Raw genomic sequence first — 27,194 nt, forward strand, 5'->3', positions numbered from 1 at the left:
CTTTGCCAACATTTTTGACGCAACCCAGTTGGTCTGTTCTAGGAGCGCTGGTCATCAATCACTTTAAAAAGAAAATTCTACTTTTCTTATTTTTGTGGCCTTTTTGTGACTGTTCTTTTCCTTTAATTTTATTAGGGGTGGGCGGAATTTGCGTAATCGCGTTACGCAAATCTCCGCGAAACGGTAAAAAATCTCCGCGAACACGCAGAAATTCCGCGAACACGCGGAATTGCTTGTTCGCGATACTTTTTTCCTGTTCGCGATCGCTGTTTGCGTGCTCGGGGTGAAATATCTCTCGAACACGCATATTGAGAACGCGAACAAGCAAAAAATTTCGCGAAGTCGCGGAACGCAGATTTTTGAGCAATTTCGCGTTCTCCGCGGAACGCGAAATTACCCAAATTCCGCAAATTCCGCGAACGGAACGGGATTTACCGCCCAGGCCTAAATTTTATTTGTATATCCGTCTTGCATCCTATGGTGACATATTTTACTTTTGAAGCTGGTTTTTGCCATATGTATTACCGTTAGAACCTAGGTTTTCTGGAGACCACAATTCTTTGAAGGCCTTAAAGTGCCTAAAATACCTCAGGACACTACACTGATTATACAGTTAGTGATTCACGCTAACTGTTATGGCGAATTGTACATTGATGCATAGTAATTTGAGATATCATAACAATGATGAGGGTTACAGCAGATTAGCATCAGCCATAGCCTGCACTTTGGTCTCACAGACTAACCATTTATTCGAAACATTAATAAGGATAGAAGAGGGGAGCCAAGCAGACACAGACCCCCTATCGTGTTTCAGAACCCACAGCGGAAGAGCAGGTTGGAGTTTTATGATGAGGATGAGTAATATGACCAACTCATCTTAGTGGCATCCCAAGGAGATGAGGATGTATGGAAGGACTTAGACACCAACTCTCCTGAGCACAGGTCTGTCTCCATCCATTCTCTGCCAGCCCAACTGGATGACTTTTTTCTGTACGATGCTGTCATTAAAAGGAGAGTAGACACTTAAAAGTACAGCTAGAAAAAGACAGGCCCTGGAGTGTTTCCTCCCAGAAATACTGATATCACTGAAGAAAGATCAGTTTCTGCCCCTGCTACCTTGAATCATGAACCAGAGGAAATAAGCATTTAACAAGTCAGCTTCCTCTGAAGTAGTAAGAACAAGGGTAGAGAAGAAATATAAACCCTCTAGAAAGACTTACTAGACAACAAGCAATGAGCTTGCAGACTGCACTGCGAGGAAAAGGGCTAATGCTACAGCATCCAAAGTACCAGTCCCAGAGAAGAAAAATAAGCTGTTTGAGATGGAAGGAAGAAAGATGAGGCATTCAGAAGCCACACAGTGACGCACCACACATTCTAGTGCTATTAACTGTAGAAGGAAAAGAAAGAACTGATGCAACATGTCCAAAAACAATACAAATGCAATACAAGCAGGAAAGACCATCTTAAATTCCAGCCTCAAGTCAGCCCTTGAAGCTGCTAAAGCAACCAGCAGACCGATGTGCATGGACACTACACTAAGAATACGTGCCTTACTAATAGTATCCAGCTTTAAACAAGAAGTCCACATTTCTTTGATAATTATGTCTTTTACAGGGGAAAGCCGCACGGAGCTGCAGTTGATGACTCTCTCCAGCAGATACAAAAATACAATCAGATGGAAAAGGCAGTGGGCCCCTACAATTCAGGGGGTCTTACAGTAGGAGCACTCCTCCTACCAGGAGAGCAATTGAAAGAGGGAATTTGCAGACCATTCTACAACCAACACAGTGCTCCCAAGGGGTGAGTGTGTAGAGACCTAGTACTGCATGGCCATACCCATTGGCGTGGAGTCACTTCTTTTGAGTCACGGCCTTTGGTGATGGCAGACCATAAGTGGATCAGCCACAGACAGCAAGTGACTCGCAAAGAGAAGCCCTCAGCATCAAACACATTTAGGGAGTAGACTGGGAGGTTTGCTCCTGGAATTGAGGAACATCACCTATCACAAATGGGTGCGAACGTCTTAAAACACAGTTACTGCCTAGAGTTAGGAATGATAACATCAGATGTCAAGCCAAACAGGAGAGCTTGCAAAGGAGAGGAAATGACACTGTTATAAAACAGGAAATACACAACCTCATACAGAAGGACGCAGTAGGGCAGGTGCCAAAAGAGTAACAAACCTAATGACTGTACTCTCTCTGCTTCCTCATCCCCAAACAAAATTTAATATTGAGACCCATCATAGACCTGAGATTACAGAAGACATTAATCAGACACAAAATCTCAAGACATATTCACTGTAGAAAGCCATCCCATTGCTAAAAGAAGAGGATTACATAGCAACTGTAGACCTCAAGGGGCACATACTTGCACACCCTGATGAACTTCAAGCACAAAAAATCCCTCACGTTTTTGGTACACAATTCACATTACTAATTCAGAGTTTTACCCTTTAGGATAAAGTCAGCACCAAGTGTGTTTGCAAAATGTCTTGCAGAAGTAGCAGCTCACTTGAGAAAGCAGGAGATACAAGCGTACCCCTACCGATTCAATTGGATGGTAAAAGGCAAACTCGCAAGACCTTCAGATCAGTATACAAATAATGATGGAAGTAGTAGACATACTGAGTTTTTAGGCGAACAATGAGAAGTCTTCACCACTCCCTATGACTAAAATGGATAGCTGGGGCAGATTCAGTTGCGATAAAGGAATGCCTGGTTCAAAAGAGCGTGCAGTCATTGACATAGCAGGTTTGCCACTGCAGGAAGAGACCATCTGAGATTGTGAACCTGAAATTGCTGAGAATGATGGCTTCAAGCATTAAATGAATCCCACCTGCCAGACTCCATAGGACACTCAACCAAGAAAGGCTGCTGAGCCAATGGTTACAATCAGTGGGGGACTGGGAGGATCTTGTGCAAAAGTAAATATAGTAATGGATAGCAGAAAACATCACAAGAGGCAGGCCATTCAAAATACCCACTTCTCTAGGTCACCATCACAACAGTCTCACCCGACACTGGGTGGGTGCATGCAGGAGAATAAAAAAATCAGGGGCTAATGGAACCCACAGAAAGCTGAAAAACTCAATCAAATATTAGAACTCACAACAGACTTCTTTGACTTGAAGGCCTTTCACAAACATATCAGAGAGATAGTAGTACAGATCCAAACAGACAACCCAACACAAATATTCTTCGTGGACAAACAGGGGAGGGTGGGTGGTTGGGGGGGGGGGGTGTCAGGAAGGCCTTCCATGATGTGTGCTATGCAAACTAGCACAGGAGATCTGAATATGGACACTCCAAAAAAAAGAGCTCACTGACAGCGATACACATGCTGGGGTAGAAAACCATGGACGCAGACAGATGAGGCAGACAGAAGGTATCTCGCAGGAGTGGGAACTAGATCAGGGAGAGGTACAAAGAATCTTAAAAAAATGGGGGCGCTACACATAGACCAGTTACCTACAAAAATAGAAAATGCCAAGACTTTGCATTGTGTCCAAGTACCCACATGAAATCTAGCTTATGCTTCAATTAAGGTATGCCTAAGAGCGATAGAAGCATATGCACCGGTGAATTGCATGCTTACATGTAACGTCATAAAGGAATGGTACTTCCCACCGTCAAAGATGGGGCAACAAATAAGGACAGGTATGGACCCAGTAATTCTGTGGCGGAATAGTTTCAAAACTATTTTACAGATAAGTACATCATAATCTCATGTTATCCACCCTTGATCAGTAAAGCTGTCCAATTGCTCTCCAAATAGATGTACCTGAAATGTATTGTTTTTTGTTGCTACTTCTTTTCTGGATGAGGTCATTTCTTTCTCTAATTTGTTTTGCTTTTGTCACTCCTCTTGAATTTTGTTGGATTTTGCAGCTTAGAGAGTAATGTGAAAGGGCCATTTTATATTGCACTCTCTTGCTTAACTGTTAATACAAATATGAATTTAATGGAACAAATAAAAAGTACCATTTGCGTATAGGATAGAATTAGTGGTTCTATTAATCTGGATTTAAGAGTTTTTAATTCATGTTTCAAACTTTTCAAGCATTTTTGGACAAACTTTGTGTATTGTTGGCCGCCTTCTGGTATGCAGACAATAAGGGGCCGATTCCAATCCTGGAAAAAGGCTGTACGAATCGTTGTACGGAAGCGTTTTCTCCGTACGACTCGTACCCGGTAAACTTTCCTTACAACCTAGGAAGTACGATTCGTACAGAAAACCTCTTTCCGTACGAATCGTACAAAAGTCTGTACGGGTAAAAAAAAACTACGATTCCGATCTGGAACAGCCTGTACGCGACGTCCGGACGTATTTAAGCAGCTGTCTCCGGCCACGCAAGTACGATTCGTCCCTACGGCTCTTTTGTTACGGGAGTCAAAAACAGCCGTAAAAGCAGAGTCCTACAAACGGAGCCCCGGTACGCGACGTACACGCCATGAACCCCATCGTACGTGTCATACCGGTCCTCTTAGCCTACGACCTGGTGCACCGAAACCGACGCACACGCAGCAGAAGCTGAGAACAACACCCAGGGGCTGGGGGGGGGGGGGGTGAGGGGCAGGAAATATACCCCATACCCAAAGCCAAACCTATAATATGGAGCCCATACATTACCACCAGGGTCTGGTCACTTGGGGGGGGCGTGTCCAGCAACCCCTGCGTACCGCAACAACGGAAGTGTACGTGTACGGTGCGTTGCACACGTACCCGTATGGCACCAGTACAATAGTGATACAGGGTGTATACACGCATTGAATGCGGGGGTACGGTGCGTTTCACACGTACAGGTACGGCACCAGTACAATAGTGATACGGGGCATACACACGCAATGAATGCGGGGGTACAGTGCGTTTCACACGTACTGGTACAGCACCAGTACAAAAGTGATATGGGGCGTACACACGCAATGAATGCGGGGGTACGGTGCGTTTTACACGTACAGGTACGGCACCTGTACAATAGTGATACGGGGCGTACACATGCAATGAATGCGGGGGTACGGTGCGTTTCACACGTACAGGTACGGCACCAGTACAATAGTGATACGGGGCGTACACACGCAATGAATGCGGGGGTACGGTGCGTTTCACACGTACCCATACGGCAGCAGTACATTTGGGATACGAGGTGTGCACACGCAATGAATGCGGGGGTACGGTGCATTTCACACGTACCCGTACGGCACCAGTACATTTGGGATATGAGGCATACACACGCCACAAATGTGGGGTTACGGTCTGGCCCTGCATGTTTCCTTCATATTGGTGTGTGTGTAGGTCCAGGCCAGCAGTGTACGGCTCCAAGGGGGTGGGTGTGTGATTGCAGAGGATTCCCAGCAGTGGCCAGCCATATGGGGGTGGCTGTAGATCAATACCAGCAGTGTCCAGACATGTAGGGGTGGCTGTAGAGGACTCCCAGCAGTGGTCAGCCATATAGGGGTGGCTGTAGATGAATACCCGTAGTCTCCAGCCATATGGGGGTGGCTGCAGATGAATACCAGCAGTGGACAAAACATATAGGGGTGGGTGCAGATGAATACCAGCAGTGTCCAGACATATGGGGGTGGGTGCAGAGGACTCCCAGCAGTGGACAGAGACATGGGGGTGGGTGCATATGACTACCAGCAGTGGCCTGCAATATGAGGGTTGGGTGCAGAGGACTCCCAGCAGTGGACAGAGACATGGGGGTGGGTGCAAAGGACTCCCAGCAGTGGACAGAGACATGGGGGTGGGTGCAGAGGACTCCCAGCAGTGGACAGAGACATGGGGTGGGTGCATATGACTACCAGCAGTGGCCTGCAATATGAGGGGTGGGTGCAGAGGACTCCCAGCAGTGGACAGAGACATGGGGGTGGGTGCAAAGGACTCCCAGCAGTGGACAGAGACATGGGGGTGGGTGCAGAGGACTCCCAGAAGTGGACAGAGACATGGGGATGGGTGCATATGACTACCAGCAGTGGCCTGCAATATGAGGGGTGGGTGCAGAGGACTCCCAGCAGTGGACAGAGACATGGTGGTGGGTGCAGAGGACTCCCAGCAGTGGACAGAGACATGGGGGTGGGTGCATATGACTACCAGCAGTGGCCTGCAATATGAGGGTTGGGTGCAGAGGACTCCCTGCAGTGGACAGAGACATGGGGGTGGGTGCAGAGGACTCCCAGCAGTGGACAGAGACATGGGGTGGGTGCAGAGGACTCCCAGCAGTGGATAGAGACATGGGGGTGGGTGCATATGACTACCAGCAGTGGCCTGCAATATGAGGGGTGGGTGTAGAGGACTCCCAGCAGTGAACAGAGACATGGGGTGGGTGCAGAGGACTCCCAGCAGTGGACAGAGACATGGGGGTGGGTGCAGAGGACTCCCAGCAGTGGACAGAGATATGGGGGGTGTACCTCATTATCAAATGACCACACCTACATGGTGGTATGGACGCATCCCTAACTTTGGACTATGATGATAGTGCTATAACAACACATCACTGACAGCAGTGTCCCACTCCCAGGAGGATGGATGTCTTTCACCCACTGCATGACACACCACATGTGGGTGTGAGGACAAATAACACATGCATACCCACCCATGGCGGATGCAGCACAATACACACCCTGATACCATGCCACAAGACTGTATAGTCATGTAACTGCCTACAAAACTAAGATAGCCAAAGGGAACACACACTGTCACGCACATCCCATGAGTGATAGGAATGTCCAGGTGCTGGTCCAGCCACCAAGATGTTGTCTCTCATGGAAGGAATAGTGTGGAATTCTCCTAGATACAATGCCCACAATTGTGAGTCAGGTGCCCAAATACCCTGCATAACAAGTACCATTTGTGTGGTAGGCCGTGATTACACACATGCATAGTGCTGAAAAGGGCGAATTTGTCCCTGAAGGCCTTTCTAAATACTCAAAACACAGGTACAGTGACTAGCAAGGATGGCACAGACGATTCAGCAGGAGACATCGGTGAGCAGGCATGGCCATTGTTGAAGGGATCCGTCACCAACAAAGGAAATGTTGACACAGGTCAGCACAACAATTGTGCAACTGTTTGCAGGGAAGATGTCAGGTGCCACAGAGGAAGGAACACTCCTTGGGACAATGTCTCAAAACAAAATGAACACACACTACCAATGATTCTTTGCAGAGACATTGTGATGGCACACAGATACCATGGTCCGCCTCATGACCATCATACAAAAACATTTCTCAGAACCCTAACACATTACCAGAACACCAACTCCAGGAGCCTCATCACCAACATCAAGTACCTGAAATGCAATAGTGTTGAAAGTAAAACAAGAGGCTTTAGTCAGTACAAAAAAAACAATTCAACAAATAGACTATTTACACAGGCCAATGGCCAGTCCATATGTAAAGTCCAAGAGGGGACGTAGGGGACCGCGTCTACCCCTAGCTTGCCTGCACAAATGAACCTCCAGGTTTGTCGAACGGTGGTGGGGCATCATCGGGGGCAGTACCAGGCACCGCAGGAACAGGAGGGGAAAGGGTATGTGTGGTGGGTACAGGGGTGGACGTCTTCACCACAGGGGGTGGGTCAGCGCCGAAGGTGGAGGCGAGCTCGGCGCTGCACACCGCTGCAAGTACGTCCAGCACAACCCTTGCACCTGAGGATTCCCCAGGGTCAAGGGAGGGTGTGGTGGGCGAGGGATGGGGTGCAGTGCTCTTGGGGGAGGGGGTCGATGTGGTGGGGGACTCAACTCCCGTGCCCGGTGACTTCCTCGCCTGCTTGTGGGGTGGTGGCTCAGCGGGGCGAGGTCCATCTCAGCCAGAAAGAGCTGCTTGGGTGAGCATTTGGCAGAGGAGCCAAGGGGAGTGGTTTTGGAGGGACAGGGTTGTGAGGACTGCGGACTGTGACTGTGGCTGCGTGTATGTCGTCTGTCCTCAGACCCTGTGGGTGTGCCTACATCCCCCTAAGTGTGCGTGCCAGGAGGTGTGCGCTTCGCCTTACTTGGGGGTGTGCTGCCTGTGTCTGGTGGGGTGCGTGCTCGTGACTGTCTGGGTGTGCGTTGGACAGGTATGTGAGAGGGAAGTGTGGATGGGTCCGGGGTAGGGGGGGGGACGGAGCACTTCAGGAGAGTAACTGCTGCCGTCAGGGAAGAGTCCATGGACCGCAGAATCTTGCGTTGGTCACACATCATTGCTGACATGCCCGCCATGAATGAAACCATCTGTGTGAGCAGTGTAGTGTGGCCATGGAGGACAGTCAGGACCGATGCCTGCCCAACCTGCAACTGCTGCAGTATGTCCACAGACTCTTAACTGAGGGCAGCAGGGGTGACAGGGGCAGGGGGTGCGGTTCCGGGGCCGAAGGAGACATGGTGGGCCTCTGCACGGACAGAAGGAACGGGAGCAACTGGGAGGGCGGAGATGGTAACGGAGGAGGCGGGGACAGATGTGGGGCTGCTGCCATGTGGTGTAGCAGCCTCCGCCTCCTCGAGGAAGTCAGCGTCGTAGGTGGTATCGCCTCCAGACAGGTCCTCGGACTGACTCCCCTCACCCTCCGTGCCACTGGCTCCCTCAGACTCGACAGCAATGGTGGCACTGTCGCTGGGTCTCTCCTCCAGGTCCGTGCAGGTGTCTCCATCTGTTGGGGATGATGGTGCTGTGGGCAAGGAGAAGAAACCGAAATGCATCAGTCACCTGTATACATCTGACACATGAGCACACAAACAATAGGTCCCAGTGCATATCAGGCAATGCATCATGAGTAACAGCTAGATTACTCCGCACATATGTAAGCCCTGTACTGCCCAGTTGGTAGCCCCACTATGCCACTTGGATACAAGGAAAAAAAGAACACACCAGGCCACAACTTGAATGAGAAATACACTGAGAAGCTAGTGTCTGTGAACAGGTGAGCACAGCAATACAATGAAGTCATGCCACCTCTTGTTTACCCTGAAAGAAACAGTAGTGGTGCACCCAAGGTAAACTAACACACCTCAATACTCAAGGTGTCACCACACTCAGAGACCTATAAGTACTTTGGAACACAAAACGAAAAAATGTTGGTACCTTGGGACTCACAATACTTTACACAATCAACATGTATTGAATGTGGCAATTCGCCATTTCGTGAAAAGAACACTAATGTGCCTGCATGAAAGATGTCTCCCAAGGAAGTGCACACAAAACGACATTTACACTGTCATTGAAGAAGCTGGCACCTTTTTCAAAGAAGCCACTGTTAGAAATAAATGGTGTTGCAGAAAGTACATATACATGGGCCCAAGGAGGTCTTGGTGTCTTGACACTCGTTAGTTTGTATCACCAACAACAAAGGAGTTTCACAAAATCAAGACCACTGTGGGAACATGTATATGGAGAATCTGCAACACCATTTAATTCTAACAGTGGCTTCTTTGAAAAGGTGCCAGCGTGTTCTATGAAAGTGGAAATGTTGTTTGGTGTGCACTTCCTTGGGAGACATCTTTCATGCAGGCACATTAGTGTTCTTAACACAAATCATCAAATTACCACATTAAAAACATGAAGAACTGTTGACAAGTGCTGTTAGTGCCAAGGTACAATTTTTTTTGACTAACAACTTGAATTATGTCAGTTGTCACATGGCCATCCGTTACCTGATGACAGTTGGCTACACATATGTCCTACTGCTTGTCATGTGGAGTGGCACACATGTCCAAACCCAGGACAATGCATAAGCTAATGGGCCTGCAATTGGGTTGTAAAAAAGCATAGCTGTACTGTGGAGACACCCTCGTGGCAAGCCAGAATGTCCACACAGATGTCAGCACACAAAGACCAAACTGCGTTGCATCTGAACCACACACAGGTGCCAAAAATGTATGAGCAGAAATCATGTTTTTAAAAAAATGACACAGGCTGCAAAGCACGAACATTAAGCACTGGCCACCATCACAGGGGCACTGCACGGCGATTCTTTGTACAGCCAATTCCCACAGGTCAGAGCTGGCAAGGAAAAATCAGGGGTGCCCATGTAGGCCTCTCCTGCACAACCCCCCCATACCTGAGTCAATGTGATTGATACAGATCAAGAAGTGACACCTCTTAATCAGGATTACAAAAACTGTGCAGCAACAACTTGACACAACATCACCTCGTGGGGCTCGCAACACATATTTGTGACTAACAACCATCAACAGATTGTTGTGAAAAGCCACACAGGCACTGCCCAGTGTGAGTATGCACAAGCCAAATGGTGTATCCCTGTCCAGTGGACACATGTAGCACACATTGGAAAAATACAAACTAGGCCAGGGAACAATGCCACAGTGGCAGACCTATGCTGAACCCACAGAGAATGTGCACAGTGTTGGATGACACACATGATTAGGAGGCCAGGGTGTCTCAGGGGACTGTAGTGGGCACACTGCTCCGTGTTACTGGAATGAGCTGACTCTACCATGAGCAACTGTCATGGCACTATGCATATCTCCCACTCATGCACATCATGTCTGAGGCCACAACATTGGTCATGCATGCTGCAAGGGTGTTCAGTTGAAACCTCACACTCCTATGTTGAGACTCATCATCAGTGCCAACAAATATGGACCCCCAACATAGTGAACAGGTCATGGCACAGGCAAGGTACCAACACAAGTGACAGACCACCCTCCCACATGATGCGGAAAGCAATGTGCACTTTGATTTTCTAGCACCCTAGATGACCATGTGCAAATGTGATTACACACAGACCAGGGGACACATGTCAAGGAGGGGAAGGGATAAAAAGAGCACCAGGTGACATTGGGGAACAGAAAATGCACTGCACATATAAACTCTGGGAGTGTATCCAGGCTACAGAGCACTTCCAAAAGCTGGTGACACATAACACAACAAACAGCCATGTACCTATCCCCTCCTTGCTGCAGTCTCTCCTGTTACTGCCTATCGAGGTCAGGGAAGACCACCACCAGGACACGGATCATGTGGGCGGTCAGGCGTCGGCGCCCGCCGTGGGGGCGAGGAGGGTCGATCCCCAGCTGGACCCGGGCGATCCACTGGGTCCATCACTGGATATCCTGCCACCTTTTTCTGACCAGTGGTAGGCGCCGACTACGATCCCCCGCCGATCTCACGGCCCTGACGATGTCCCGCCAGATCAACATCTTCTCGTAGGCAGTTACCTGTCAGGATGACAAAGTGAGACAACATCACTACACCTGCTTCATGTCCCAGAGACACACATTTGAACATCTTTGATATGTTGAACAGGGCATAGGATGCTGACAGGAATTGCATCATTCTCAATGAGAAATTGGCCTGTGTGCAAGCCCCAATGCACTACATGGCATTGAAAGTCAACAGGTGGCATAAGGGGTGCGACACACTCACTGATCATGGCACACACTGTGCAGCACATGCAACAGCAGGCCGATGGACAGCACGTGCCAAGCAGTCACATGTCCCACTCCACTGACGCACCCTCAGCAGACTAGACAGACACACCCAGGCACAGATCACTCGCCTGTCAGTGACAACAGCGGATACAACCCTCCCTCTGCACATGGGCCACTTGCCTGTGGGGAGTCACAGGTGTCGTGCTAGCTCTGCAAGTCAGACACACAGCACGGCTTACTTGTCACATCAGATGGGTAGAGCTGTTGCCTCCTCCATTTAGCTGTGGTGCAACACTCCACATAGACACTCACCCAAATGACAAGGAACATTCACACACATTAATGTACCATGAGGTCGTACACATCATTTGGACACTCTCACCACAGGTCCACTCAACTCATACACATCTGTAGGTACAGTCACCTGTCATACCGGGGGGACCACTGAATCACCTCAGGACAATAGGAAAAAAAGTCACCAAGGATTTGCCAGGCTGAATGTGTCATGCACTATGCAGTGAATGTCACAGTAAGCACAATGCAAGTGAGGAGTGCACACAGGAACTACATCATGCTCTGCATGAGAGACATAAGCATGTCCCCCCCCCCCCCCGGGACCCACTCTAAACAACATTGCATGTCTGTCACACCTGGACACAATGCCAGAAGTGACAGTCACACAACTGGTGCACAGTCAAAGGTAGTGTTTTACACCGCTTATGGCAACATTACAACAGTGATACGATTCTAACCGACACCATGGGTACGATGCGTACACACGCAATGAATGCAGGTGTAGCTTCGTTTCACATAGCATGTCTGTCCCACCTGGACACAATATTGACAGTCACACAACAGGTGCATGGGCAAAGGTAGTGGAGTCAGCACTCACCTGCTCCGTTGGTCTCCCATACAGCTTGGGGTACTGTGGGAGGAGGCAGCCCAGCAACGCCTCATTCTCCTCTAGGGTGAATGGCTGGGCCCTCTCCAAAGTACACGACATGGTCCAGAGGAAGCAGAGACAGCAACAATGTGGTCGACTCGAAAGTTGTGCAGGCAAGTGCCCTCTCATGGGTTCTGGCTGCCTTATATCTGTCTTGCTGAGGGGCATTCATTTAGAGTACATAGTGATTGGTCAGACTCATTTGCATCGTACGTTTACTCCAATCCCTTTAAACATACACCAATGACACGCATTCGCATCGTTCAAATTTTAAGCATCATGTCAAGTCAACAACCACTTTGCAACATTGTATTTTTTTGCTAACTGACTGTTCCAGGACACCTGATGGACACATTGCAACTGAAAACTCTGTATCCATGACAAGCAGCATGCATTTTGGGCCTAATACTTGTCCCCTATGTGTCCCCTATGTAATTTTGAAATCCACACACATGTATGGTGCGTTTCACACGTACCCGTACGGCACCAGTACAATAGTGATACGGGGCGTACACACGCAATGAATTCGGGGGTACGGTGCGTTTCACACGTACCCGTACGGCACCAGTACAATAGTGATACGGGGCGTACACACGCAATGAATGCGGGGGTACGGTACGTTCCACACGTACAGGTACGGCACCAGTACAATAGTGATACTGGGCGTACACACGCAATGAATGCGGGGGTACGGTGCGTTTCACACGTACAGGTACGGCACCAGTACAATAGTGACACGGGGCATACACACGCAATGAATGCGGGGTACGGTGTGTTTCACATGCTTACAATGGTGATACGAGGCATACACACGCCAGGAATGGCGAGTCGCACAAGGATGTCCATCAAGTACTTGTCATTGCATACTTTCATGTGCAGGCCCTAGGTGTGGCAGCCAGTGATATTGCACAGGTCATCTCATCTAGTTGCACAATTGATGTGTGATGACCTGTGGACACATGTCATGTGTGATGGGGTACTATGTGGCACACATCACCTTGTCACTTGCCACATGTGTGTCTGTAGTCCAACTGTGTCATGCACAGCAGCAGTGGGATGGCACAGTCATCAACACCTGCACCTTTCTCCTGATGCCAGGAACAGGGACACTCTATCAACTGACATGTCACGATCAGCATGCCCCTATGTGACTATGAGAAGGTGTGTGTCATGTGTTCCCATGAGCTTGCTGTTAGTGTTCCGTCAACTGCATCTGCTGTTGGTGCATCCAACATGGGTCTGTGTGGAGATGGGCATGGCACACATCTACGCACACCATGCCACATGTGGATTCCCACGGCTGTAGGGTCTGTGTGCATCGGACATCATAATTTCCCAGGCACACATGTCTGCGTCGTCTCAATGGCTGTGTTTTTTTGTTGTCACGTGTACCCCTTCATCGCAATGTGTTTGATATGTACATTTGACATTCCATGTGAGCTGTGCGTGTGCCTTGCAGTCAGCTGTCTGGATGAGATGACATCCTTCCAATGCAGCTATGTGGATGTGTGTCATTCCGGAGATATCTCTGGCTGTTCACTCAGACTGGCCCCCAGCTCATTTCAGTGCATCCCATGTAGACTTGACAATCAACAGGTGTTTCTGGCTTTTCGTAGGAGTGCCAGCAAGCTGGCATATGTGTCCTGGATGTATTGCACACACCAGACTCCATAGTTACCTGATGTTTAGTAGCAGTTTAGCATGTGCTATGTTCATTGACATTGATGTTGACAGACTCTCAATCTTCATTATTCCAAACAATGTCCTGCAGGGCACCGCCTGTCCCAAGACCAATGCCAGACTTGGCTGCCATGAGGGAACGTGCCTGCATCCGACGTTACAGATTCACTCGACAGTTGATTGAGGACTTGACTAACAAGCTCGCACCACACCTCCAACTGCGACACAGGTATCCTACTGTGCTGACCCCCAAGATGAAGGTGATGGTAGCCCTACATTTTTTTGCCACAGGTACATTTCAATTGACCATGCTGATGTTGGTGGGATGTCACAGACAATGTTCAGCCGTGTCCTGCGTGATGTTTTGGCAGCCATGTTGGAGCACCTTGATGAATTCATCAAATTTCCTACTCCTGAGTTGACAGATGTCAAGGGTGATTTCTATGCCCTGGGAAGGATACCCCATGTCATTGGGTCCATTGATGGGACACATGTGGCTTTGGTACCACCACAGGCACAGGAGCAAGCCTATCGCAACCGAAAACATTACCACTCAATAAATGCCCTTGTGGTGTGTCTTGCTAACATGCTGATTTCCCATGTCTGTGCACGTTTTCCAGGATCAGCACACGATGCCTACATCATGAGGCGTAGCAGGGTGCCACAAATGATGCTGCGGCTGCACAACGAACGAGCATGTCTTGTTGGTGGGTATACTCTGTTTGTCCTGTGTGTTGCGGTATCTTTGGCTCTTACGGCATCTCCTGACCAACTTATTTACATGGTGTTTCCATGTAGGGGACTCTGGATATCCCAACATGCCATGACTACTGACACCTCTCCGCAACCCAAGAACAGCTGCAGATCACTGGTACAACAATGCACACAGGCAGACCAGGCGAGTGATTGAGAGGACGTTTGGCCTCCTGAAGAGCCGATTCCGGTGCCTTGACAAGACAGGCGGGTCCTTCCCATATGCACCGGAGAAGGTCTGCAAAATCTTCATCGTGTGCTGCATTCTGCACAACATGGCAGTTGAGAAGGCAGTGCCACTCATCCTGGATCTGGATGAGCAGGAACATCCACCCGTGGAGGATCAAGGGCTTGGTCACGAGGCAAGTGATGAGGAGGATGATATCCGGAGTCAGCTCGTACGCAACTTCTTCTCATAGTGGTGAGTCACTGGGTATGAGTGTGCAAGCTTGTAGCATTGAGTGGCATGTGTTGCAATGTGTGTGTCCAGCTGACTGAATGCAAAGTGACTTTGATGTGTGTTCTGATGTGTCACTCGAGTGATGATGTCATGCCATACAGTTTTGCAGAGAGACTTTCTTTGAAATTTGCATGTGTCCAACATTGTTCATGTTTCGTAACTGACCATGTGTGTGGCGAGAATTGTTTTAGGTGACTTCTAGTGTGTCTGTCATTCCCAGGTTTTATGCGCCTGTTGTCTGCTTGTGTCATCTTTGTCCTCCTGCTATTCCTCATGAGGATTGCAACGTGTGCTGAATCAGCGTTCCATGCACGGACATGTGGAAATGTCAGTTTGGGTAAGGATTGCAGCAAGGCATTTTGGTGGTGGTGCTGGTTGGGAATGTGTGGGGACCTCTTCTGTGCATGTTGTGGTACCATGCATACATGTCTTCTCACCATGGAGCATATAACATGTACCATCACTCCCATGACATGATAGTCACCCTTCTTGACAGTCATCTGTAGTGGAGTGTGGAGTCTGATGAAGGCATCAATGTGTGTAAACCTTGCCTCTGAAACATTGCGGATGCTACGGGTGGACATAGTGTGGGACATCACAACAACAGGCTCAATGGGGAATTGCAGCCTCTCCGTGTCCAGCAGGATGTGTTTGGCTCATCCCCTTAACTTGTGTGCCAGTTCATTGGGATTTACAACATCCATGTTGTGAAGGGGGGGTCCAGCGTATGTCCCACATGTTATGTCAACTGACCTGTGAGTCTATTCATATGGATGCATTTCCCTTTGTGTGAGTTTGTGTAATAAAGGTGTTCACCACAATCCAAAGTGCCTCATCTCTGTCACTGCAGATCTCTTGCCAGTTTGCATGTGTCATCTATGGCATAATTGTCAAAGATTGAGCATATGAGTGTATGTGTACTTCGGCAACATGCATGCAGTTCTTCATGGCTAATAATCTCTATTGTGCATGAAGTACCTGGTTGTGTATGTATTTGTGCAGGTTGCTCCCCACAACGGGACGTCAACGCCTGCTGACGGTGTGTCTCCTGTGCGCAGCTCCGCATTTTGTAGCCTGATCCTGTGGCCGTCATTTTTGGTGATTGTTCATACATTTTCTCGGAGTGACCCATGAGTAACCTGACACTCCTTCCTTTACATACACCTGTTGCACTGTGTCTTTCTGACCTCCTTGTCTTTGTGTGCTACTTTTTGCCTAGTTTCTCACCCCTTCAGCCTGCCTCTGCCTCACCTGCGGCACCGCCCCATCGAGTGCCCTGATTCTGCATCCCACACACCTCCAAAATGCTCCTCCCTTCCCCCCTCCACCCATTCTTAATGCAGCCAGCAGCTTGTCTGTGCCACTGTTGCGCCAACACCGTGCCAAAGGCAGGACCGCCTGCGCCTGCAACGTGCACAGTGCACGACCCTCTGGTCCTTGCATGAGCCACGTCACACATTAGGCTCATGCTGCAGCCACCCTCCAAGCAATATCCACCAGACAATCAACCGCCTGCTATCAGGCAACCCCTAAGCGAACAACCAGGTCATGTGCCTCCTACTCCACACCTGCTCCGTCCACCAGCATGCCATTGGACTCTGATACCTCCTCAACACAACAGCCCCACACATCACCTTCATGACAGTAACCTGGATAAAAGCATCCTCAACACACAACTTCTTCATTGCCATCTCAGACGGATACAAGATCACCCGCAGGGACGGCACCAACAATCCCGGAGGATAAATTGCAATTTATTCACAAGTACACCCTCAGAGTCACAAATCCGGTTTCGCACCAACCCCCTGGCAACCCTCAGAGTAACACTCATCTACAGATCTCCAGGCCTACATCCACAATTCTGCTAAGCCATCAACACATACATCTGCACGCACGCCCTCACCTCCACAGGTTACATGTGGCTGGAGGCCAGTAACTTCTTGCTGGAGGAGAACCACACCACCATCCATCATTGGTCCATCAACATTTGCATCCACGTCTCCGACAAGCAACACACTGCCCCACACCCTGTTACCGATCCCCTAAAGATGCTTGATGTAAGTCACCACAGACAAGCTGTGTGGGACACTCGAACCAACACCACCGCCACACCCTGCAACCTCACACACTGGATCAGCAACTGATCCAACAATCTTGCCACATTGACGGACTTTCCTGTGAAGCACAACAACAGTTACGCCACCTGGGACAAGGCAGACCTACTGGACTCATACAGATCTAGCCAGACTCTTGTGCAAACCTTGCAACACAAAGAACCATCAGTTACCTTACAGCCCTGGAAAACGCCACACACAGCCATATCATCAGCAAGGACAAGTGGAGATCCTTCAGCTAGGGCTGAGGCACCAAAACACACGACATCAAGGAGCTCATCAGCATTGTGAGTGAACTGACAGCAGCTCTCCATCCAAAAGACACCCCACCCTTGCAAGGCAGATCAAATCCCTTGCAATTTTCTACCACTGCAAGCTCATCGACATACACGACACCCTTGGCACACAGAGGCAGACAGCACTATTATCTGCGGGACAAACCCCCCTCAGGTTCTGGACTCTCATCAGCAGCAAATACACCACCTGGCTCATGTGCACCATCCACTGTGGCTCTCAATCAGGCCCCTTCCCACACAACATCTCAACCACATCATTCCCCATCCTTGAAGCCCACGTCCAGCACGTCATGAATGTCTCCTTTGAGTTTGCCACATTCCATGGGAGCTGGAGGCATGCGGAGACCCAGGCCCTTCTTAAACAACGGACGGCAGTACCGCAGGATCTCCTGGAACATCACCATGCTTCCCTACCCAGCAAATGTCATCAGGAAGACACTCAATGAGCAACTGACAAACTTCCTCCACTCAAACAGCTCCAGGCAACCGGCACCAGACCATCTTCCACAGTAATCACACCACTGCAAACGTCATCATTGCCACCAACGACAACTATGCCCTGCTCAACAATGGTGAGACCACCCCCCTTGACCTCTCAACCGCATTCTACACCATGTGCTACCACACTGTCAGCTCACACATCTCCAACACTGGTATCCGGAGGAGGGCCCAGGATTAAATCAACAAGTAGCTCACCAGCAAGGCCCAGGGAGTCGGCCTCCACCCTTCAGCATGTAGTACACTGGGGTCATCTGGCCCATGCCCCAGGGCTCATCTCTCAGCGTGACGATCTTCAATGTCTCCATGACCCCCCTCTCCAACATCACATGCGCACACAACCTCATCATCATCTTGTATGCCATTGACGCCCAGCTGCTCCTTACCCTCAACAAAGACCCAGCCATTGCCAGATCCAACCTTCAAGAAGGCATGAGATCCGATGACGAATGGCTGAACATCAGCCCCCTGAGGCTGGACTTGGACAGGACTGAGGTCATCATCTGAGGATTGTCAACTTACGGCTGGGTCAACTCCTTGTGTCCCACCGGCCTGGGCACCGCACCAGCACCCAGTGGCCACGCACGCAAGCTGGTGTTCATCATGGACTCATCGCTCACAATTACCATGCAACTCAACACCATCTGTACCTCATGCTGCAACACCCTCCGCATGCTGCAAATGATCCACAGATAGATCCACTCCAAGGCAAGACAGACCGTCCCCCAGGTCCACGACACCAGCTGGGTCAACTACAGCACCGCCCTCTACGGAGGAACATCAGCAAAACTGCAGGAGAACTTGTCCACATCCAGGGTGCATCCGCACACCTCATCTTCAACATCCCCCGTCCCAGCCACATCACTGTCCACCTGAGATAGCTACAATGGCTCACTGTCTGCTGCAGGATCACCTTCAGACTCCTCAACCACACTCAGGAGGAAGTCCACAACCCCAGACCCAAAACCGAACTTAGACGTCTGTCATCGAACACCCCGTTGGCCCAACTGCGTGCAGCCAACCTTGCCCTGGCCACCATTCATCACATCCACAGAACAACTGCATGCAGGAGATAGTTCTCCCACCACGCCAAGCAGACCTGGGACTCCCTCCCCGGGCACCTCCACATGACCCATGACCTCTGCGCCTTCATGATACTCTTCCAAATAGGTCTGTCCGAGCAGTATTGCAAGCCCCCCCTCAGCAGCTTGAGGCCATCACGGATGAGTATTGGGCTCCATGTCTGTATTTGATGATACATTGTGACCCATGTGTGTCCTCAACCGGACTCAGATCCCAGTGTATGGATGGCTGGAGTTAGTTCCACACTCAGGCATACTTTGACATATCCCCACACGTATGTTGTGGACTCATGCTAAATGACTGCAACATAAAATTTCAATTATTCTTTTTTGTATTATAGGTCGGGGGCGTGATTTGTGCACAGAAAAAGGTGCAATACAGGGACCATAGAATCCAAAGTTCACATGGGGAGATGGGATCCTTGGCATTTGAAGTCAGCAGAGTCCAGACCACAGTGTTTGGCATCATTGGTCAGACTGTGACCAGCAAGTCCATGTGGCAGATAATGTCAGTCAATGAGGTGATGCTGTCGCACATGAAGGCCAGGTGCCAGGCCAGGTGACCTGGGAGATGTGGATGGGCCGCTGCCTCTCACGGTCTTTTCCGTGGACAACCCACCTTCCTCGGGGGACCCTCAGATGCAGGCCTTGACGATGCTTGGGACGCTCCGTCGGACGAATCCTCCTCCCTCCCTGTGGCTGGTGGTGGTCTTCGCCTGGTGGCACAGGGAGGGTTGCCCATGTTGTCAGCGATCTGACGGAGTGAATGGCTTATGTCCCTTTGCACCGCCAGGAGCTCAACCAGTCTTGCCTCCATCCGTCCTTGGTGTTCTTGTTGACTGGCGTGTTGCTCGGCCTGCTGGTTCTTCATCTCTGTGATGGTCCCCTTTATCTCTGTGAGGGTCCCCACTACATGGCTGAACTCCCTGGTGTCACGCCGGTATGCGTCCATGATGTTGTGTATGTGTGACATACCGGTCCCTTCAGCTGGCTGGTGAGGTTCTCGCCTCCGCCTGCCTACACTCCCACCACCCCTGCCAACACGAGCCTGGGCTGCCATTGTGGGCACATCGGGTCTAAGGGACCCCTGAGGGATGGCAGTGGCGGTGTTGTCTGCCTCCTCCTGGGTGCCCGGCGCACCTTCTCCCTCCTGGTCAGACTGGCTCAGTTGTTCACTGCGTGCACGGCTCCTCGGTGTCTCCTGGGATGTGGCAGGAATGGGGGTGGTGGTTGGCACAGATGTTCCTGAACCAGGTGCTGCAGGGGCTTGGACACCAGAAGGTCCAGGTTGGTCGGGGTCATCCGCGGAGTGTTGAGAGGCGTCGCTGCCGGTGGGATCAGGTTCCTCCCGAGCCTGGGACTGTGATTCTTCACCCCCATTATTGGGGGGAGATTCATCACGTTGCCCTGTGTATGAGAGACAGACAATGTTAATGCTGTTTCATGCAACATCCATGTTTCACACATTCAAGTTGGCACTGTTCCTCCAGGTAGTTGTATGTGCCTAGCATTCTCCTCAATGTTCACTTGTGGATGGGTATGTTGCGTGGGACAGATTGATATGTTCTCCTGAGTCTTTGACATGTCGATTTTTGGCTTGGATGCTTCTTCGGCTATGTATAGGTCTTGTTGTGTTACATGTCCATTGTGACAGTGGGTAAATCCATTGCCTGTCCCGGGGGTGTCTGCTTGTGTAAGGGGTGTGTGTGACAGGGCCTGCTGGTGGGTGTAGTGTGATTTGGCACTGGGGCTCCCAGGTGATGTAGCTGTCCCCCCATGGAGCATGCTGCCATGACAGTGAGTGTGAGTTCCTGTCCTAGATATCTGACCTTGTTGTCTTGGTGTTTGTGTTTGCACTGGACACAGGAGGGCCTTGTGCTGCCTACACAAGGGCCAAGTGTCAGCTATCTTGTCAGTACTTTCCCAGTCTCTGTGCATTGCGCATGGTGTATGGGTATGTACCTGGGCCATATGGGATGAGGGCAATTGTGTCTGATTTGGAGTTCAAAAATGCGTTTTGTAAGTTGCCCTTGTCTCCACTTGGTCGCGCGGCGCTGTTTAAAATGATGTCCCTTCCCAGATTTCTTTATGCACTCCAGAACTCCTTCGATGTCATTCCGGCGGCCTACTTTAGGGAAGTGGAGAGTTTGCAGAGGAGACTGGTTTGGGACGGGCGAGCGCGTATCGCTTTGGCAAAGCTGACTCTCCCCTGGTATGACGGGGGCATCGCGCTTCCTGATATTAGACGGTACTATTGGGCCTCCCAGCTGTCTGCCATTAACCATGCTACGTACGCTCCTGGTTTGAACCCGGCATATGAGATGGATAAATTCCTGCTTCCCGGCGGTAACTATAACAGAGCGCTTTACTCTCGATCCGCTGGTAGGACCCTTACGGGCCCTACTAGGATTGCGGTACGTGTGTGGAAGGCGGCGAACGTAGCGATGGGCTGGAGTGAGCGTTTAACGTGTGCCACTCCTTTATTCGCCTCAGAACGCTTGGGAAGCCTCTGGACAACGAAAGGCTTCGAGCACTGGGACACGATCGGCATCAGCAGAGTGGGGGACCTGTGGGTTAAAGGTGCGGTTAAATCCTTCGCGGTGCTCCAGAGCGAGCACGAGCTTAGTGAAAGAGAGTTCTTCCGTTATGCACAGGTTCGGCACGCCCTGCTCTCGGTCTTTGGGGAGGGGACCACGGTCCCTGCTTCTTCGCCTCTCGAGGACCGCATACTCGATGGTCACGTCCCCGACAGTACTATATCCTTGATTTACAAAAAACTGATAAACAATCGGGCTGACCTCTTGGTGCGTCTTCGGGAGGCATGGACGGGAGATGGGGTGGAGTTGGACGACGAGGACTGGCAGACTGCACTGTCATCCCCTAAGGAGGTGGCCATCCCGGCCCGTCTCCGTCTGGTCCAGCTTAAGATTCTCCATCGTGTATATGTGACGGGCCCCCGCTTGGTCTCGATGGGGTTCTCTGACGACGGACTCTGTAAGCGTGGCTGCGGGCTCAGTGCCACCTTTCTCCACATTCTATGGGAATGCCGCGAGGTGGCGGAATATTGGCGCCAGGTGCATGATATTATGAGACGAGTCACCGGGGTCGCTCTGCTGCCGGAGGTGCGTCGCTGTGTTCTGAATGTATGGGAGCCCAATGACTATAATGCGGCTCAGGCTCGGTGGGCGGCCTTGGGGAATATGATCGCAAAGAGAGATATAGCGCAGCTTTGGGGTTCCCAACGGCCTCCCACCGTGTCCGTATGGAAGGAGAATATGGACTGGTGCATGTTCAGGGATAAAACTGTGTATGTGGCTCGTGGTAAACCGGGGGCTTGGGGTAGAATTTGGGGGCAGTGGAACGTGTATCGCGGGTCTATCTGTGCTCCCCCCCTGGTGGATACGTCTGGGGTTGCCTCGTCCCCCTGATCCTTGAGGGTTCCTTGCTTATCTCGTACTTCGGAGTACAGATTTGGTTCTCCCGTGGCCCCCCCCTCCCTCTCAGGCCTTCTTTTATTGACCGCCCTCGGGTGGTCGGGTGTGGACTCCCCCGGCTGTGGTTCGACACCCATTTCAAGTCGTTTCGCCTTGCTTTTTGTTTTTCTTTATTTTTGTTGTTATTTATATTAAAAGTGTGTATCCTGACTTCCCTTATGTGCAGTCTGATCTACTGTGATATAGCGGAGCCCCTGTGGGCCAGTCATTGTTTTTGATCTGCTTGACCACTTTAACTACTAGCGGCCGGCCCTGGCGTTTGTAGGCCCGTGCTTGTAACCTTTTCTCTGCACAATAAAACTTTTTTTAAAAAAAATGCGTTTTGTGACACCCACCCTCCCAGCATACCGGACATCCATTCTTGGGTTAGTGCTTCGTGTAGCATGGGACATAGCATGGCCTTGCTTTCTCAATGGGGCATACACATGTTAGTGGCATTAGCGTTGTTTTTGACTGTGGTTCTGGCCGGTGAGGGCTTGGGGGTAGTTGCGTGCATTTTGTGGTATTGTGGTGTGGATGCCTGTTGGACCCGGCCTCGTGGCGTGGTCCTTAACCCCCTGGATTGTGCCCGTTCCCCGCCCCGGCCGTCACGGGCCACCCGTCTGAACTACACCAAGGCCCTTCACCCGGAGCTGCACGTGGTCGCATACTCCTCGTGGCTCCGCCATCTTGTTGGCCTCCACATCACGCCGTGCACCAGCCGGCGCGACCCCGCTCAACCCGGCCTCGACCCCAGCGAAGCCCCGACATCGAGGCACCACGAACTAGCCAGGGGGTGCCGCAGGAACCATTCATCGCCCCCGGCGGAGGACAGTATCGATGGGACCCCCAACTGTCCTCCCCTCTCGAGGTGTGATCGCCCTGCAACTCCCATGGGCCTGGCGCCTCTCCTGCTGGGCGTCTGGCCACCTCCACCCGGCCACTCCGCCCCCTCGGGCGCATAGGTCCGGACATCAAAGGGCTCCAGACCTATATCTGGGGCGACCCCACCACAGGTCGGCAGTTGTATCCCGGAGTCGAGAGCCCTGCTGATTGAATCGCGGCTGACCCTACGGAGAAGAACTCTTGTCGGAACCATCACGAGCCCTGCTGACTGCATCGCGGCTCCTTCTTGTGCACCCTTCCTGAACCACCTGGAACATCGGAGCCCTGCTGACGCTGTCGCGGCCCAACCTCGCTGAAACCTTCCTCGGAGCCCTGCTGACGACGTCGCGGCTCGAGCTGAGCAGAAACCATCTTGAGAGCCCTGCTGATTGAATCGCGGCTCTCCACGAACTGTACGCCAGAGCCCTGCTGACGCCGTCGCGGCTCGACCCATCCAAGATCCGGAGGTCCCCCAGCTTGAGGATAAGAACTGGGCCCCAGGTACCCTCGTACCGCACTCCTGCCAAAGACTGCCCCGCTACCCCTACCCTTCCAAAGAGACACTGAGACTTTTTGTGGATCCCTCGATCCCTTCGTGTAAATATTGACCTCGTAACCTTTTGATTGCTGATAAAGAATTGCTTGTCACCAGACAACCCCCTTGAGTCCTGTGTGGTGGTGTTACTGTGCTAGTACGTGATAGGAGAAGGATCTCACAGGAGACTTCTCGGCAGCGCTCGGCTACTTCGTGCAGTGAGAGGGCCCCCCTTGGTGGTCGCACCGACTCCTCGGGGTCTGCCTTCCAACATTTGGTGGCCAGCGACGGGATCCGAGCCGAACGCAGTACGTACCAGCCAGTACCCACTAGCTACCCATCCAAACGGATAGCATCATGAGCAGCCAGGAAAACAACGCGACAATGGAGTTCCGGCCCGAACGGCTGGAAGAATATATGCACAAAGAATTAAAACAGTTCTGCAAAGACAAAGGCATTGCAACCACCAGCCTAGGCACCAAAGAAGAGATGCAGAAAGCTCTGAGGGCATGGTTGGAGGCCGGGGCAGGCCCCTCCCAGGAAGAAGGGCCCTTGCCCCTGACAGAGACCACAGCAACCGCACTGACTCCGGCAACCGGAGGAAGGAAGAGCCTAGAAACCGGCCTCTCCGAAGAAGAAATACGAGAGCGGGAAAAGGTCCGGAGCCACGAGCTAGAGCTCGCCCGACTGCGGCTGGACGGCGAACTCCAGCTGGCAGAAAAGAAACTGGCCCTCGAGCAGCTACGCCTTCAAGAAGAGATAGAAGAGAAGAGACGACACCGGGAGTTGGAGGAAAAGAAACTAACTCTTGAGCACAAGCGCAGTCTCAAGGAGCTCGAGATCAAGGCCCAGAACGGAGGGACCAACACCCCCGGTACTAGAGACACTCTACCGCCTTCCGAGACCAAGGTACATATCCCGAAAGAGGTCGTCAAGGAGTATTACAAGAATGACGACATCCAACAATGGTTCAAGGCCTACGAGGTGGCCATGGCCTCTCATCGGGTGCCCCGAAAAGACTGGGGCGCGGGCCTGTGGGGGCGATTCCTGAGTGAGGGTCGAGACACACTGCTCCAGCTGCCGGAGGAGGTGATGACCTCCTACGATCACATGAAGGAGGCCCTGCTCACCCGCTACGGGCTAACAGCGGAAATGTACCGCCAGCGGTTCAGAGACTGCAAGAAAATCCCGGGTACCACATGGGTGGAATATGTGGACTTTTTCAGTCGGGCCCTAGAAGGGTGGATCAAAGGAAGCAAAGTAACAACCTACGGGCAGCTGGTCGACCTCATCGTGTGGGAACATCTTTCCAACAATTGCTTCGTGGAATTGAGACAGCACCTCCTCGACAGCAAAATGACCGACCCGCGAAAACTTGCCGTCGAGGTCGATCGATGGGTCAACTCCCGGGTCCCCCGGAGCTCAATGGGGGAGTACCAGAGGAACCCCAGCGGACCCCCACGCCAGCGCGGTGGGGGGGAGGGCCGAACAGGAACCGAGACCCTCCCGCCGGGGCCCCCAGAAGCCCTCCTCGGGGGCCACCGCAGCCACATCTCTCCCCGAGCCTAGCTCGAAGGGTGGGCCCGGCCCGACCCGGACCACGGCCACCAGTGACCTGCTATGGCTGCCAACAAACCGGACACTTTGCCAGCGATCCGGCCTGCCCTCTGAACCGAAGAAACGGGGCCGGCGGGCCCCCGCCCCGGCAGCTGACAGCCGCCGCCTTGGGGGGAGGAGAAGAGGAAGAGGAGGCCCTCGACCGAGAGAACACTGAGTGGGAGCCGGCAGCCATGTCCCTGGTCTGCCTGGGTAGCCGCGAGATGGTACCCTGCGCCCCCATCCCAACCAACACCCAGAAGTACCGGCAGCAGGTCACGGTCAACGGACAACGGGCCGAAGCCCTTCGCGACACGGGCGCCAGTATCACCGCTGTCCGCTGCCACCTGGTGACCCCTGAACAGATTCTACCGAATGTGCTGTGCCCCGTACGGACGGCCGACAACAGTGAAAGCTTATGCCAGATGGCCCTGGTCCCCTTCGAGTGGGGAGGGGTGACGGGCCTGCTGAAGGTGACAGTGCGCGACGACGCCCCGGTCGACTGTCTCCTGGGGAACTACTTGGAAAGTTCCCCCTGGGCTCAAGTAGAGCGGCGAGAGCACCTCCGAATGTTGGGACTGGCTGATTGGGCCTGCGCCATCACCCGGTCCATGACCGCCCAGGCCCCCCGCTCATCCTCGACCTCCGGGACCGCCCAACCCGAGGGGCTCACACCCCCTCCCACCAGCGGCGAGGAGGAGGCGGACACCGACCCTGGGCCCAGCGAATCCTCCCCCGAAGAGAGGGCTTCTCCGAGCGCCCTACCAGAGCTGACGCAATGGCAACACGAGGGGGGCCCCACCCGAGAACAGTTCCAGCAACTTTATCTCCAGGTACATGCGGTCCCTGTGGCAACAGTGCGGGGTCACCTACAAGTTCACGACCCCCTATCACCCTCAGGGGAACGGACTGGTTGAGCGGTTCAACCGAACATTAAAAGGGATGATCCAGGGCCTGGAAGAACCCCTCAGGCGGAAAGAATTGCTTGTCACCAGACAACCTCCTTGAGTCCTGTGTGGTGGTGTTACTGTGCTAGTACGTGATAGGAGAAGGATCTCACAGGAGACTTCTCGGCAGCGCTCGGCTACTTCGTGCAGTGAGAGGGCCCCCCTTGGTGGTCGCACCGACTCCTCGGGGTCTGCCTTCCAACAATGCCATTACCCCCATGTTACATAAGTTGTTTGTGTACTCACCAGGCTCTGGCAGTCCTTGAAGTCCATGTACTCCCACCGACGGAAGCAGGGCCATCACCTTCTCCTCCCAGGGATGGAAATGTACTGGTCTGCGGGGCCCACCACCTCCAGTGATGTTGCTCTGGGCGTAGTCGTCATTCATTTTTCGCTTGACTGACCTCCGCAGATCGTACCACCTGGCTTGGCATTCAGTCCTGGTCCTTCTGATGGGTGCAACAGCATTCACCCTATCGACGATCCTCTGCCACAGGCGTGATTTTTCGCCTATGCTGGTCTGTCTGACCAATGTTCCAAACAGCTGTGGCTCGACTCTGC

At 51.8% G+C, this 27,194-nt stretch overlaps 1 protein-coding gene across 1 annotated transcript in view; it reads left to right on the forward strand.

The window, feature by feature from the left end:
* LOC146772749 (rho guanine nucleotide exchange factor 11-like) overlaps window positions 1-27,194 on the forward strand; it is a 276,718-nt gene that overhangs the window by 173,784 nt on the left and 75,740 nt on the right.

The sequence above is a fragment of the Triturus cristatus genome, chromosome 12 (genome assembly GCF_964204655.1).
Source record: "Triturus cristatus chromosome 12, aTriCri1.1, whole genome shotgun sequence".
Taxonomy (NCBI): Eukaryota; Metazoa; Chordata; class Amphibia; order Caudata; family Salamandridae; genus Triturus; species Triturus cristatus.